The sequence below is a fragment of the Elaeis guineensis genome, chromosome 11, assembly GCF_000442705.2.
Source record: "Elaeis guineensis isolate ETL-2024a chromosome 11, EG11, whole genome shotgun sequence".
NCBI classification, from domain to species: Eukaryota; Viridiplantae; Streptophyta; class Magnoliopsida; order Arecales; family Arecaceae; genus Elaeis; species Elaeis guineensis.
Genome location: NC_026003.2, coordinates 120,766,986 through 120,784,493, shown reverse-complemented (window position 1 = coordinate 120,784,493; position 17,508 = coordinate 120,766,986). Strand labels below are relative to the sequence as shown.

Here is a 17,508-nt window from a genome sequence, read left to right as displayed (position 1 = left end):
GATGCAAAGATGACTTTCTATAATATTATAATAAAAAAAATAATTAAATAAATTAATGATAGATTTTACACGCTGCTTAACGAATATATGTATAGAAAATAATTACACGTAGATTAATTTTTCAATGATAATTAATGTTTAAAGTATGTTAATTTTTAATAGAGAATGCTCCATTTTTTCATTTGGCCCAGGTCTAAAAAATATCAGGACCGACTCTGTATGCACTGGCACTCTAACTATTATTGCGCTCATGATTATGTTTTTGATTCGATCATAGGATATAAGTATATTATTCTGGTTCCACTATAAAGTATAAGTATGGTAATCCGACATGACCATAGGTACAAGCACGATATTTCGAACTCGTAATAAAATATATATATGGTATTCTGACTTTATCATAAGATATAAATATGATATTCTGGCTCCACTATAGGATATAAAGATAGTCATGGCTAAAGATTGATGAGTTGAATGGAATTTGTATTAAATCAGATTATTGAAGATGCTTGGTTTTGAATCAGATAAATGATGTTGTATGTGAATATTTGAAAGTTACTAATATTACTGAATTTGTGTTTTAAAAATAAATTTAATTATATTTATGTACTAATTAATAATAAATTACATTTTAACTATCACATCTTATATTATCATATAAATTATTTAATCAAAATATTTATTGTTTACTCGCTGTCCAGCTTATTATCAACTCTTTTCTTTTTCAGATTCAGAGATTTAATTACGGATGTGGATGCGGCTTTAAGAATGAGATTAGCAGTGTGACTCAATAATATTAGTATTATTTAGATCTAGGTTTATTATTATTCATTGAGATTTATCAATTGAGATTTATTTAATATAATTTATTTAATATATTTATTAGTTGAATTTGTTAATTAAATTTTAATTTTTATAATTATTTAGATTAATTCTGTTATTTGCTTTATAATATTGTGGATATCTTATATGTTCGTGGAAAAAAGTTCTCAATGAGTTTATGATGATTGCCAATTAATTTTAGAATGGGAGGCGGTGGTTGGGGGAGCGGGGAAGAGGGGTTACAGAGAGGTTTCCGATAACAGAGAAGAAAAAGATGAGAGAGGGGTGGGGCCTTATCAAAGCGAAGTGAGGGGAGAGGAATAAATCGATGAAATTTGCTACGGTGAATCTGCTTCAACCAATAATTTTTCGTTCCTACGAGCTTTAGTGCAAGAGAATCATCCTTTTGCTTGTCTAATGGCCGGCAATTGTACGGTACCTGATGAGCCACGCTTAAAAAATTTGCTCGATCGGGACCAGCTCTCTCCATCGTTCGGAAATCGATAAGAGCTAAATAATTGACAGCCACTACGTAGAATCCGCAAAAACTAATATCTAAGAGACAAAGAAGAACATATACCAGGGCCAGATATCATATAAAAGGTATTCGACATCCCGACACCGGTGAACAAGAAGCGAGCAACAAATGGAGATCACAACACCCATCGGTTCTCCCTTACTCTCCATGCTATTCCTGGTGCTCTTGGTGGGCACCAACTGCCGCGGATTCGAGATCGAGGAGGCCACCATCGACGGCATTCAACAGGCTTTCAATGAGGGCAGCCTCACCTCCAGACAGCTGGTGGAGTACTACCTGGACCAGATCCAGGCCCTCAACCCGCTGCTCCACGCCGTGATCGAGGTGAACCCCGACGCCGTCCGGCAGGCGGACCGGGCCGACCGGAAGCGGTGGAGGGGGTGCCACCTGAGAGGGGGCCTCCACGGCATCCCGGTCCTCCTCAAGGACAACATCGCCACGCGGGACCGGCTCAACAATACAGCCGGCTCGTTCGCTCTCCTGGGGTCGGTGGTGCCGCGCGACGCCGGGGTGGTCCGGCGGCTAAGGCGGGCAGGAGCGGTGATATTGGGGAAGGCCAGCCTCAGCGAGTGGGCCCACGTCCGGACCTTTAGAACCCCAGACGGGTGGAGCGCCCGCGGCGGCCAGGGCCGGGTGCGTCCATAGAGTCCAATTAACAATGTTGCTTTTTTTTCAGAAAAGAGTAAAAATTCTTCGTTTCTATCTTCTGATTCGGTACTGGAGGAAAAATATTGATGGTTGCAGAATCCATACGTCCTATCGGCGGACCCGTGCGGCTCCAGCAGTGGATCGGCAATAGCGGCGGCGGCGAACATGGCGGCGGCGACGCTGGGGACGGAGACGGACGGATCCATCATATGCCCCGCGGCGTTGAATTCGGTGGTGGGGATCAAGCCCACGGTGGGGCTCACCAGTCGAGCTGGGGTCATCCCCGTTACCCCAGACAAGATACCATCGGGTAAGAACGGATGACGTTAAACTATTGCAATTAGCATTGTCCCCCCTCTCGCCCCCACCCACCCACCCCCAACCCAACCAAAAAAAAAAAAAACTATCGCAATTAGCACGAAAGGAGTCACGAACTTTGCTCGGATTTAATAAATGCATGCCTGTACATCCACGTGCTTTTTTATTAAACTTGTGCATAGAAAAGATGACCGGTATGTACTTTGGCTGAAGTAGGTGTGAAATTAAAAATATCATTACATTATTCTGTAAGATTTAAAAAAAAATCAACAAATATTGAATTGGACTGACCATTCATATTTTACTATCATTCACATTTTCAATTAACCATGTGGACTGTCGACCCATATGGTTTATTGTATATTTTTTTTTTTTTTTTGCTAAATAAAGTGAGAATTGAGGGGACGACGGATGCATCTACCTCTTTGAATATGACCATATGGTTTATTGTATACTCTAAAGCTCACATGGGAGAACAGTTTCAACAATAATTTCTTCAAATAGGGATATTGGCAAGAAGATTGGGTTGGAAAAGGCTAGTAGGGCATTTAATTGGTTAGGGTATAGAGCTGTCAAAATGGGACAGGATCCATGGCCAGCTCATTTGATCTTAAAAATAAGTCGGATCGGCTGAAAAATTCTGGCTTTTTATGAAAGTGGGCTTTTTGACCCGACCCTGTAGCCCATGGTTGAATAGGTTAGGGGCGGGTCATCCGGGGGCCGGTCCATATCCGATCAGGCGAACAGGCGATCACTTGAGTTGAGTCCTTCCCATTGAGTATTGGCTATTCGCCGCTTGGCCCACTTCACTAGTTGCCTAACCCTAACCCTTAAAGTCCAATCTCCATTCGATCGATGCTTTCTCTCGCTCTGGCCTCTGGGCGTTTAGGGTTAGGAGAGTGACTGGCATCCAAGCGATGGCGGAGGAGAGAAGCAGCGATACCGGCGTGATAGGGGAGGGACAACGGACTCACGGCGAGCCGATGACATCGAGCTTCGAACTTGTGAGTTCCTCGATGGCTTGATCTTTTTTTTTTTTGATTTTTCTCTCAATGGAGACATGGGCCGGACCGTCGGGGGGGTGTCGGGCAGGTTGGGTCAGTGGATCTTCTTTCCCTCCACCGTCGCATCTGAGATCCTCATTTCTTCCGATCTCAGATGTCCGATGACTCGAATCTCCAGCTCTACCCTTGCCGGCTCCCATCGATCCCGGACTTAAGCGACTTCGACCTCCTCCACGCCCTCTCCTCTCTCCTCGGCAGTCCCGTCTCCTCCACGCCTCCCCACAGCCGATCTTGCCTCCTTCAGACCTCCGCACTGCACCGAGGGTCTGAGGATATGATGAAGGCTGCGACGGCTAGCCTTTGGCCCTCCTCCAGACCTCCCACTGCATTGAGGCTTTGTCTGTTGAGAAAAACATCTCGAATTTGACCCATGAGGAGTCCATAAGTGAAGAACCAGCACAGAAGAAGCCTAAAAGGAAGCCCTCAGACTAGAAGACAAGAAAAAGGGGTGCAGGCCGTAAGAAAAAGCCAACAGCCCAGCCAGGCCTGCGAGTAGCCCAGCCAAGGCTACGACCCAATGGGCGGATGGGCCCAGCGTGCAGGCGTGCGGCCCGTGCCGGATTATCATGTTGCTCACCTTGAACTGGTGGTCCATAGGATGATGCATGGACTGGGCGTCGTTTCCTATGGGTTTCACGTAGTCCACGGTGGACCGGCATCGTTTTCCACCTAGTTTTTCGCAGTTCACAAGGTTTTACATGGGTCGAATGGTGCAGATGCACGATCGAACGGTGGTTAGGGGCTTGCGTCATTATTTGATGGGCTAGGAGGTTTTTGGGTGATGTGAGGAGTCCTGAATCAGTTTCTACTCCAATCAGGGCTCGGATTCAGGCCTTTAAAAGGCTATGATGGATTCTGTGATAGCGGTGGTGTGTTCGGTAGAAATTGAGAGACACCGTAGTCGAGATAGGGAGTTCGATAGCAGTAGCCTGAGAAGCATCGATAGAGAGCAGAGGTATAGAGGTACCTCGAGCAGACTGTAGACAACGATCATTTTAGGGTTTGGAGGATCTTCTAGAGAGAGAGCTTTTGTGAGGAGAGCTTCTTGTTGAGAAAGAGGGATTGATGTGAGGGTTGAGGGTGTGATCTCCTCTTATAATTTTTTTTCTCATAGTGAAGATGCATGCCCCATAGAGGTGAGCCTTTTGGCTGATCTACGTATTTGATTATATTTTTTATTTTATTTCTTCTTTCTTCCTGCTGCAACGAGTGGTACCGGATCTTATCCAACAAGTGGTATCAAAGATAGACAGTACTAGGGTGCAGATTATGACGGTGGTGATCAAGATTGAAGATGGAGAAGATAGGCTCAATCAAAGTGAAGATCAATAGTTTTGATGAAAAAATAATTTCTTATTGTAACAAGTAAGGTGAAGGATATGCTTATCCACAAGATTGATCGATGCTTTCTTATGCAAGGAGAAGCCGACTACCATGGAGGTACAGTATTGGAGGCGGCTCTAATGCAGACAGTGAGTACAATCCACCTGTACCTATGGATGAGTGGTAATTCATGTACTTGGTAGATTTTTTTGATGGCAATGTGGTCAAAACTCGAAGAGTTGTATATGACGAAGTTCCTCACCAATACTCTCTTCATCTAGAGACAATTCTACCAACTATAGATGATCGAGGGATAGAGCGTGCAGGAGCATCTCAGCCACTTTCAGAAGATTTTCATCGACCTCGTCAGTGTTGACGAGAAAGTTGAGGAGAAGACTAGGACGTTGGTCTAGTTAGCATTGCTTCCCCTTCGTATAAGTCCTTGGTGATGCTTTTCTAAGAAGAAGAGCACCATCAAGATGGACGAGATCACTACGATGATTTTTAAAATGAGGTAGAGAGAGAATCTAGCTTCGAGCTCAGAGACGGCAGCTCAGCTTGGAGTTTTTGAAGAGTAGGTGGCGGCAGATGGAGCAATAGAAGATCACGATGAGGATGGTCCAAGTCCAGAGAGGTGGACTTGAACAAGATCGATATTACCAATGTGACGAGGACATCTAGCTAGAATTACCCACAACGAAGAGATTGGACAAGGACTACTACAGCGATGGCCAGTCGCAAGTCAGAGGATGATGTCTTGGTGATATCTGACGAGGTATCTACTTCTTTCCAGAGTGAATTTTAGATTCTGCATGTCCGTATTATGTATGTTGCAGCGAGAAACTGTTTGACTCCCTAGAGAATAGTGAGGGCATTGTTTACTTGCCTGATGGATCAAACTATGCGATCAGGGCATCGAGACAGTCAGTTGGAGGACACATGATGGTAGTGAGGAGATTTAGGGAGATCTGATACATATTGATTTCAGACAGAATCTTATGTTACTAAGTAGACTGGATTCAAATGGCTACAGGATGTAGCTGGTGATGGAATCCTGAAGTTTTGCATGGTGATAGGATGATATGGAGGGGAAGAAGAGGACTAGAGGATATTACTATATGATGGAAGCCATATGAGGTGGAGCTTCTGGAGCTAGGAGAACACAGAGTGAGATGGAGCTCTAGATGGTAGTGGATCGGGCACGAGACATGAGACTCGAAAGGATAAGAGCGATATCACAAGATGAATTTTTATTCCACAGGAGACTATCCGAGAAGGTCTTAGGTTAGAAGGAGCACAGCATACGATGAAGATAGGATCGAGCAGTCTGGTTTAACTCTCATTTTGTCCATCCTTGATTAGCAGGCATTTGTTCTAGGACATGGGGGCGAGAAGATCCAAAAGCTCTTAGAATTAGGAGGAGACAAATGTCGAGTTAAGATAGAGATTATTAGAAAAATACCTCGAATTTGACCCATGAGGAGCTCACAGGTGAAGAACCAACACAGAAGAAGCCAGAAGGAAGCCCTCATACCAAAAGACAGGAAATAGGGGTGCAGGCTAGCAGAGAAAAGCCCACGGCCCAGCCAGGTCTGCAAGCAGCCCAGCTAGGCCTGCGGCCCAGCGCGCGGGCTAGTCGCAGACTTGCGGTCAAGTGCAGGTGCACGGCCCATGCCGGATTTTCATGCGGCTACTATGCGTCGACGGTCCATAGGAGGGTGCATGGATCGAGCGGCCATTTTCCAGGGGTTTCGCATGGTCCACAGTGGATCGATGCCATTTTTCATCTTTTTTCTTGTGGTTCACAAGATTTTGCATGGACGGATGGTGTGGATGTGTGATCGGACGGCGGCTAGGAGCTTGTGTCATCATCTGATGGACCAGGAGGTTTTTGGGTGATGTGAGGAGTCCTGAATCAGTTTCTACTCTAATTAGGACTCGGATTCATGTCTTTAAAAGGCTTGATGGATTATGTGGTAGCGGTGGTGTGTTCGGCAGAAACTTGAGAGATGCCAGTGTCGAGGAGGGAGTTCGACAGCAGTACCTGAGGAGCACCGGCAGAGAGCATAGGTACAGGGGTACCTCGAGTAAACTATGAGATAGCGATCGTTTCAGGGGTTTAGAGATCTTCTAGAGAGAGAGCTTTTGTGAGGGAGAGATTTTTATTGAGGGAGTTAGATTGGTGTACTAGGTTGAGGGTGTGATATCCTCTTGTAAATTTTTTTTTCTTATAGTAAAGCTTGCATGCTCTGTGGAGGCGAACCTTTTGACTAATCCACGTATTTGATTATGTTTCTTATTTTATTTCTTCTTTCTTCTTTCTGCAACGAGTGGTATCAGAGCTTGTCCAACATTGTCCCCATCCTCAGTCTTCCCACAGTGCACAACAGGCACAATCCACGGTCCTCTATCTTTGTTGCTACTTGACTTCTTATTACTCGTTGAATGCTGAGTTTTAATTTTCTTCATAGTGACTCCAAAGTAAGAGGAGAAAGCTATAAAGTGACTCCAGAATGGATTGGCCCGACCTTAGAAAAGAAAAAAAAAAAAAAAAAGATGGGCCCGGCCCTAACCCATAGCCCACATAGGCTAAAGCCGGGTTGGTTTTTACGGCCTATTTTAATAGATGGACTGAGTCTGGCTTGGCCCATATAATCACAACCCACGTGGGCTAGGATCGATTGGATCAGACTGATCCATTTTAACAGTTCTATTAGGATATTAGTTGGAAGCCCGCACAATCTTACCTAACCCAATTGCTTATGAAATCAAACAATAACATAGATTTAATCCAAGTCCCAGGGCCACGGACTATTTCATCGAATCAAGAAAACCGTATCTGTTAAGTAATCTTCACTAAAAAAAACTAAATAAAAAATTTCGTGTATGACATAAATGCATGGAAGCACAAAGGCATCGGAACTTTTTCTTTTTCTTTTTATCCTTGGTACTTATCATTCATGTTCTCTATTTGAAAGCAGACCTCTGTCGGACAGTCTCAGATGCTGTCCATGTGTTAGACGCAATTGTGGGTTATGACCAAGGGATGAGGTAGCAAGCCTAGCGGCATCAAAGTATATACCCCAGGGTGTTACAAACAGTTTTAAAGATGGAGGATTGAAGGGCAAAAGGTTGGGACTTCTAAGAGCCGGCTTCTTTGAATTCTGAAGGATCTGTTCGTCCGAAGACATTTGAGGAGCATTTCAACACAATGAGGTAACTTTTATTATTGCATTATCCTAGGCTGCTAACCAAATTGATCTGGAAATAGTCAATCAAGCAAGCCTATATATATATTTTTTCCTTTCAGCCAGAATGATTAGAGCTCCATCGATCATTTCAAACATATAATATACAGGCGTGCCAAAAGCTTGAAGAAATATTCTCTTGAGATAAGATCAGACTACCAAGTTCTGCAACCCTTGCTGGAAAGGTATGGATCCCTTGCAGAGGATCCATTAGGAGGAAAGGATATTCACGAGGTTATTTCGATATTTTGCATGATCCAAACATTCTTGGATCTATTTAAATACTAAAAAGCTAAGTCAAATTAGACTTAGTCAGGAACCATTGGATAAAGAGACAATTTACTATGGGTTCGACTGAGATCCAAACTATAGATGGTGTTGTAAATTGGAGCTAATCCGAACTTCGACAACCTTGAAATAGCAAATTGGAGCATCATTCTTGACCATGATCATCAGCAAAGTGGCGAGATAGTTGCACTATTGGCTGAGTTTAAGTTATCCTTGAATATTTATGTTGGGATATACCGACCGACCCTGATGCCGACTCACCGATGCCGACTCACCAACGGATCACAATACCAACCCATCCTCGACGCCGACTCACCAACAGGTCACGATGCCGACCCATCCTCGAGGATGGACCGACCGACTTTGCTCGTCTGACGACAGGCAACACCAACAGTAACTGCCGATCATGCCCAGTCAGAACGTGTCGGCCTAACAGGCCCACACTGCCTCCGATCACCTGAAAGTCGATCTCGCATCATCGACTCCCTGTCGGTTTGGACAACCGACGTTCGATCTCTACAGGCCCTTCTGGACGTCGAACGAGCGGCATGGGCTGCAGTCCTGTCAAGGACATGTCGTGCAACCGCCAGGGGGCATTGTCCTGCCAGGAACCTGGGGCGCTGTCCTACCGAGGACGCGAATTAATTCCTAGGACCTGTCAGCTCGTCAACGACGTGACAACCCCCGACGATTTGACAACTCTTCAGTTGTCTACATCACCGACGGCGGGACCATACCACCTCTTACTATAAGATGAGGTAACGCAGCAGTTTGAGGGGAGACTCCTTTCTCTCTCTCTCTCGCTCTCTCCACCGCTGAATCCCCTGATTCCTCTCTACTGTTGCCTAGTCTCCTCTCTGACTTGACCGTCGGAGGATCCCCGCCGGAGGCATCTCCGATCAGTGTGGACTTTTCCGTGCAGGTGCTAGTTCCCGACGACCAGGCGACGAGGGGATTGGCCGCAACAGGTTTGGCGCGCCAGGTAGGGGGGGCCGGCACACGACCTCCACAGAGATCGTAGAACCTTTTCGAGATGACGAGGACCAGGGCTCAGCGGTCGAAAGCCGCCGGATCAGCGAGACGATCTTCCCGTCGGGGAGAGGCTTCTCCACCACTCCCCGTCGCAGAGCCTAGCTCTCCCCATCCCGCGGAGACCACGGAGGTGCAGATCACAGCAATCGTGCGGCAGATGACTGTGTTGACGGACGCAGTCAAAAGCCTTCAACCCATCCGGTTGTCGCGCTCGCCGGTGGAGCAATCGGTGGCGCATCCGATGCCCTCCAGAAGCAGCCGCCAATGCCCACGTCGGTCTCCGTCTCCTCCTCGGGAACAGCTGTCGCAGCACTCCCACCGGGAGGAAGAGAGGCGGCTACGGCATGATGCCCGTCGGTCTTGACGACTGTCTCCTTCCTAGCTGGAATGAGCAAGGAAGGAGAAGCGGCCGTGAACACCATCCGCCTCCCTCTCGGATTTATCAGGAGACTCCACCCCGGGGTCTCTCAGCACCAACGAGCCGACGACTACGAACGCAGGTTTGAGGAAATCGACCGTCGGCTTGCCCAGCTGCAGATTGACGGATAGAAGTCCTCGAACGACGTCGACTTTCAGACCGCTCAACCTCTCTCCCGACTCATCCTCGACGAACCAATCTCCGATCGGTTCAAGATGCCACACCTGGAGCCTTACGATGGCTCTACTGACCCTGTCGACCACTTGGAGAGCTATAAGGCTCTTATGACGATCCAAGGGGCAACCGATGCCCTCCTCTGCATCGACTTTCCCGCCACGCTTCGCAAGGCCGCCCGGGCCTGGTACTCCGGCCTTCGCACAGGAAGTATCCACTCCTTTGGACAACTCGAGCACTTCTTCGTGGCCCACTTCAGCACCAGTCGGAAGCCACCACGAATCTCGGACAGCCTTTTCTCCCTCAAACAGGGAGAAAACGAGGTGCTCCGGCACTTCATGGTGCGATTTAATGCGGCCACGCTAGAGGTTCGAGATCTCAACGAGGATATGTCTATCTCGACCATGAAGCGGGGGCTGAGGGCATCCCGATTCACATACTCCCTGGACAAAACCCTCCCCCAATCATATGCCGAACTGCTGGAGTGCGCGTATAAATATATGCGCACAGACGAAGGAGCTTCCGATCGGTGCCTGATCGAGTCCAAGGGTCCGAAGGAGAAGCGAAGGAAGGGTCGGGCCCCTGTCGAGCCTAGTAGGCCCCCGACCGACAGACGGATCTCGCCCCCACAACGGAGCCCCAGATCACCTCGACGGTGGAGCCCGAGGCCGACGCGCCCCCGGTATGATTCCTATACCCCTCTCTCTACTCCTCGTGCGCAGATTTTGATAGAAATCGAATGGGAGGAATATCTACGACGGCCTCCGCCTTTGAAGGCAAAGGGCCTCGACAGGCGAAAGTACTGCCGATTCCATCGGGGCCACAGCCACAATATCGAGCAGTGCATCCAACTCAAGGATGAGATTGAAGCTCTCATACGCCAGGAATATCTCGGCAAATTTTAGAGGAACCTACCAACTTGGTCCGTCACCGACCGACGACCCCAGCCGACTAAAGAAGCAACGACTAATCAGTCTACGGTCGGGGTCATCAATATGATCTCCAAACGATTGGATTCGGGGACGACTGCTGGAGGGGAGCCGTCGAAGAAACTGCGCCCAGATGATGTAATTACTTTTACAGATGAAGATGTTCGGGGTATCCAAACTCCCCATGACGATGCTGTTGTTGTCTCGGCAACAATAGCAAATTATGATGTAAAAAGAATCTTTGTAGATAGTGGAAGTTCAACAAACATTTTGTTTTACTTGACTTTCTCTCGGATGCGACTGTCGACCGATCGGCTCAAGAGAGTCTCTACGTCCCTGATAGGCTTCGCTGGAGATGTTGTCACGGTGGAAGGGAAAGTTACTTTGCCCGTGACGGCTGGAACCGAACCACGACAGAGTACAGTCCACTTGATCCTTGCGATCGTCCAAGTGCCTTCGGCCTACAATGCCATACTTGGAAGACCCAGACTAAACGCCCTCAGGGTGATAGTTTCGACGTATCATCTCCTGGTTCGATTTTCGACCAAAAATAGAGTCGGAGAGATGCGTGGGGATCAACAGCTCACCCGTCGATGCTTTCAGATCTCTGCTCAAAGTGACGAATCAAAGGGCTCCCTGACGATCGACAAGTTGGACCAATGGGAAGAAGAAGAACGGGGTGAACCGGCCGAACAGCTTGTTCCCATCCCGATAACGGAGAATCCCGAATGAGTGGTCTGGGTTGGGTCTCAATTACCTGACCCCGAGCGACGGCAGCTAGCGGAGCTGCTGAAAGCCAATACCGACGTATTCGCTTGGTCGGCAGCGGATATGTCGGGCATCCCCCCAGAGACGATGACACACCGACTCAACATCAATCCAGCAATGAGGCTGGTGAGGCAGAAGAAGCGATCTTTTGCTCCTGAAAGACAGAAGGCCATTGACGAGGAAGTGGATAAGCTACTCGAGGTGGGCTTCATTAGAAAAACTACCTATCCCGATTGGCTCGCCAATGTCGGAATGGTGAAGAAAGTCAACGAAAAATGGAGGATTTGCATCGACTACACCGACTTGAATCGGGCCTGTCCGAAGGATAGCTTTTCACTTCCGAAGATCGACCAGCTGGTGGATGCGACGTTCGGCTATCGACTGCTCAGCTTCATGGATGCCTTCATCGGATACAATCAGATCCGGATGGTGCCCGAGGATGAGGAACATACGGCTTTTGTGACCGCCAAGGGCCTTTACTGTTACAAAGTAATGCCCTTCGGTCTGAAGAATGCCGGGGCCACTTACCAGCGACTTGTCAACAAGATCTTCAAAGACCAAATCGGATGCAACATAGAGGTATACGTGGACGACATGCTAGTGAAGAGTGTGCAAACTTCGGATCACGTGCAAGATCTTGAAGAAACCTTCCGCACCCTACGATGACACCGGATGAAGCTGAACCCGACTAAGTGCGCCTTCGGAGTGACCTCAGGAAAGTTCCTCGGGTTCCTCGTTTCGCAACGAGGAATCAAGGTCAACCCCGAGAAGATCAAAGCAATCATCGACATGCGACATCCGGACACCAAAAAGGAGGTGCAGCAACTCAACGGAAGGATCATCGCGCTCAGCCGATTTATTTCTCGATCGATCGAGACGTGCCTCCCGTTCTTAAAAACCCTGAGACAGGCAAAGTATTTCTCTTGGTCGGACGAGTGCCGACAGGCCTTCGAGGAACTGAAGAAATATCTGACTTCTCCGCCCCTACTTGTGAGGCCGGAGGTCGGGGAGGTACTGTATCTTTACTTAGCTACCTCCCAGAGGCAGTTAGCTCGGTGCTCGTCCGAGAGAATGAGAACCGAGTTCACCAACCGATATATTACGTCAGCAAAGTGCTTCACGAGGCCGAGACTCGGGACTCGAAGGCAGAGAAGATGATATTTGCTCTGGTCATTTCAGCACAGCGGCTCCGTCCATACTTCCAGGCGCACACTATCGTGATCCTCACCGACCAACCCCTAAGAGCAATCCTGCACCGCCCTGACACATCAGGATGGCTGGCGAAGTGGGCTGTGAGACTGAGCGAGTTCGACATTTAATACCGACCGCGACCTGCTTTGAAAGCCCAGGTTCTAGCCGACTTTGTCACGGAATGCCCGACGACCGACCGAGCATCGGGAGAGGGGAGCCCCGAAGAGGTTGGGACCTCCGAATGTGACCCCGATTCAACCTAGGTGTTGCACATCGACGGAGCCTCCAACGCTCGAGGGAGCGGGGCCGGGTTCCTGCTCACCAACTCGGAGGGAGTGGTTACCGAGTACACCCTCCGGTTCGACTTCAAGGTCTCCAACAATCAAGCCGAATATGAGGCGCTCGTCGCGGGCTTGGGGTTGGCACTGGAGCTCGGGGTCGACCGTCTCAAAGTCTTCTCCGACTCTCAACGGATCGTTGGACAGGTCAAAGGCGAGTTCGAAGCGCGAGATTCGACCATAGCCAAATATCACCAAAAAGTAAAAGATCTCGTAGCACCCTTCAAGTACTTTGAGATCTTCCACATCCCCAGGGTGGAAAATGCTCGGGCCGACGCACTCTCCAGGCTCGTGACATCCGACTATGGCACCTTGGGTCGGACATTCATAGAAAGTCTTAAACAACCAAGCATCGACAAGGTCGAAGAGGTGCTACAATTGGCGACGAAGCCGAACTGGATGGACCTGATCGCTCAGTACCTGACCGACGGAACTAGCCCCGAAGACCCCACGGAAGCCAAACAACTCCGGTGGACGGCTTCCCAATATGTGATGGTGGACGGCCGACTATACAAAAGGTCGTTCTCTCTTCCCTTGCTGAAGTGCTTGGGGCCGACCGACGCGGACTATGCCCTCAAAGAAGTACATGAAGGGATATGCGGTAATCACTTGGGGGGCAAATTCTTGGCTTACAAAGTCCTACGACAGGATTACTACTGGCCCACCATGAAGAAGGATGCGGCTGAGTTGGTTCGGAGGTGCGAACTGTGCCAAAGGTATGCCAACATACAACACCGACCCGCCAGCCAGCTTACTCCAGTCATCGCCCCGTGGCCCTTCGCCCAGTGGAGAATCGACATACTCGGATCTTTTCCTCTGACATCCGGATAGCGAAAGTTCATAGTCGTCGCGATCGACTACTTCACTAAGTGGGTGGAAGTCGAACCTTTGGCGCAAATCACTGAGCGGAAGGTGGAAGACTTCATTCAGAAGTCCATCATCTTCAGGTTCGGATTGCCAAACACCATCATTACCGACAACGGACGATAGTTCGACAACCAGGACTTCAGAGACTTCTGTGCGAGATTTCATATCACGCATCGACTGACCTCGGTCGGACATTCACAGTCCAACGGTGAGATCGAAGTGACTAACCGGGCCATTCTACTTGGACTAAAGACCCGACTAAATGAAGCCAAAGGCCTATGGGTCGAAGAATTGAACTCTGTCCTGTGGGCATACCGAACGACACCCCGTGTCCCGACCGGAGAATCGCCTTTCAGTTTGGCCTATGGGACGGAAGCGATGATACCGCTCGAGATCGGGCTACCATCGACTAGAGTCGAGCAGTATCGAGAGCCGGATAACTCTGAGTGTCGGAGGGCCAACCTAGACCTCCTTTCCGAGCTTCGAAGCGAAGCTCAACTCCGCATGGCATCTTACCGACAGAAAGTAGCTCGATATTACGACGCCAAGGTCAAACCAAAGCTTTTCAGGCCTGGGGACCTAGTCCTAAGAAAGGCAGAAGTCTCGAAGCCTCTAGATCAGGAGAAGTTAGCTCCGAACTGGGAAGGACCCTACAAGATAGCGGACACCTACGGGCCGAGTGCTTACCGACTGGAGACTCTAGAAGGAAATGCCATTTCCCGGATCTGGAATGCCGACAACCTAAAGTTGTACTACCAATGAACTTTGTATCCCCTCACTCGGAATACAAATTCAGTTTCAAAATTTCGGAGTCTGGAATCTCGACTCTTCGACTGTGGGTCAGCGCTCGCCAAGAGGTACGAGCCCCGACGTTCCGACTTGAGCCTAACGTTCCACTGGGACCAACGGCCCGATCGCCGACAATGCATCGGATGCTTAAAAGGACCGATATATCCATGACGATGGGAGTTACACTCCTTCTACAGACAGACTCTCAGGCAAAACAATCGGCTAACTTGCCGAGTTGGCCCCAGCCAAGAAAGGCCAAGCGCCAACATGACCAAGGTCGCATTCGCAACCTACCGACCAGGTCACGATCAGTCGAAGGATATTCGGCTTGCCACCGTTTATCACGCGCCACGACGTATGTGCCCGACCACAGTCTGAGTAATGGGAACTCAACTTGCCATCATTTTCTCGATCGAACGCATCGGATGCCATCCGACTGATAACATCGGACGCCATTTGACCCAACGGATGTGTGTCCGGAGGACGGTCGACCTTCGACTCAACGAACATGCCCGACTCATGTCGGGACGACGCACATTCAACTTTGACCTTCGACTCACGACAGGGCGACGGATGTTCGGCTCAGGCCTCCGACGGGCGCACACTACGACCGTCAGATGGACGGTCTGTGATCGAAATTCACCTTGCCTTTTTCATGGCGTATGTTACCGACTGTCTCGACTAACGACTTGGGATGTTACCGAGTGACCTGATATGGTGTGTCGGGTCTACGACTTTGCAACTCTACAACTCTACGACTCTAAGTCAGAGCGCATCTTAACACGTGAAGGGAAGAAGCTGAAAATGCTTAATTTCATTAAGTCTACAAAATTGGGCCGAAGCCCGATTACAAGTACATGAAGCGAAATAAAAGTACATAAAGCAAAACAAAAAGTAACAAGACCCTGATCATCCTTCAGAGTCGACCTCTTCGATCGGGAAGAGCTCGGGGGCAGCCGGTGCATCCGCCCTGGTCGGTGCTGGGTCGGAGGTCGGGGCCATCTCCTCTTCGGCGGTCTGCTCCAGGATGGTTTCCTCCACCGCTGTAGCATCTCCTGATGATGGGTCGACCACCTCTTTTGTGGCTTGGTCCTCGGATCCTGGGGGACGATGCTGCTAAGGTCGAGCTCCGGGTACAAGGCCTGGACTGCATCCCGAGCGTCTTCGTACCCCACCCGATATGATGCGAAGCCGCTTTCCAGGAGTTCCTCTCGATATTTATCGGAGCCGCGGAAGTCCTCCACCGCCCGACCTAGTGACTCCTTCACCGACCTCACCTCCACCTCTGCCCGATCAAAGGACTCCTTCACCGACTCTGCCTCCGCCTTCGCTATGTCGGCGTCGGCCTGGGCGATTGACAAGTCCTCCTCTACCTTGGTGAGATTCTCCAGGCTAACCTGGAGCTGCTCGCGTTCGGCCTCGAGTTCGTCGACGACGCCATCCCGCTCGCGCCACAATCGATGAGCGGTTCGACCCTTGCGCTTGGCTTCCCCACGGGCTGACTTAAGTTTGGCCCCGATACGAGAGATCTCGTCTTTAAGTCTCGCCTCCTGATCGATCGACAGCTTCAACTGCTCGACCAGTACCGCCTTTTCGGCTTCGACGGTCGTCGCCCTGTCCTTCCAGGCCACCTGGACGTCCCCGAACCTCCGGTATCCGGCCTCTAATTCGGACATAGTGTAAATCAACTACAAACAGAAATCGACCGTCAGAAAGATGAAATAATAAAGACAGCAATGGAGGAAGGGGGCGAGGCAGAACTTACCCCGATCATGATCGGGTAAAAGGAAGACAGCATCTCGGTCACCTGCCGAGCCTTCAAATCCTCCACGTCAGCTGGAAGGAGGGTCCCCTGACATAATCTCCTAGCCAAGTTATGGTCGGCCAGGGCTGACGCTCCCTCGAGGACCCGGCGCCCGACGATGTGGCGCGACCCCCCGACCTTGAGTCGCCTGTGGGGGCCATCGGGGCCTTCCCTCGATCGGCCGCCCAGGCCCGTAGATCGGGGAAAGGAAGGGATGCTCGAGCTTGATTGAGCATCCCCCGAGGCAGTAGCGGGCGCCGATGGAGGACGTTCGGATTCTCGAATGACATCCTGCGCCTCCTCCGTCGGTGAAACCGCCGACGCTCCTTCGGCCATTCCCTCCACCGGCTGCTCCTCTGGTGGTGCCGTCAGAGCCGAAAGCGCGATGACCGGCTCTGACTGATCTTCCGTCGATGCGGTGGCGGTCGATGCTATTGTCGAGGGTCTCTTCGACGGTCGTGAGGGCCCGACCCCGGATGCCGACCTCTTCCTCGCCGCATATTATCTAATCTCGACGTCGGTCGGCCTTATCCTCGGCGGCGTACCTACAATTTCAATAAGAGAATCAGTACATGTTCGGAGACAAACGCGAAGCAAAAAGACAATCGATGGATGGTGGTACCTAGACGGGGGACCAGGCTCAGGCCAGTGTCATAGAGGGCTTGTTCGGTAACAAGCTCCCTCTGCTTCGGTACCGATATGTCTTTGAGTCGGTTAAAATCCTCCCGGTCATCGTCCGCCTCCACTCGGCTGTTCTCGTTCGCCTCGATCCGAGGCTCGCCCCAGCAGGAAGAAAAATCTCAAGGAAAGAAGAGGAAACGAAGAAGAACTGATTCTTCCACCCATGAATGGACGATGGAAGACCAGTGATGAAGAAAGACCCTTTCGGAGATTGAAGAGCCACCACCCTCGGGCCTTAGGGTGGGGTCGGAGGATGAAGAATGCCCGA

The 17,508-nt window shown here is 49.7% G+C and overlaps 1 pseudogene; it reads left to right on the top strand.

The window, feature by feature from the left end:
- The first annotated feature begins 1,063 nt into the window (after positions 1-1,063).
- Positions 1,064-17,508, top strand: part of LOC105036465 (probable amidase At4g34880) — a 31,931-nt pseudogene continuing 15,486 nt past the window's right edge.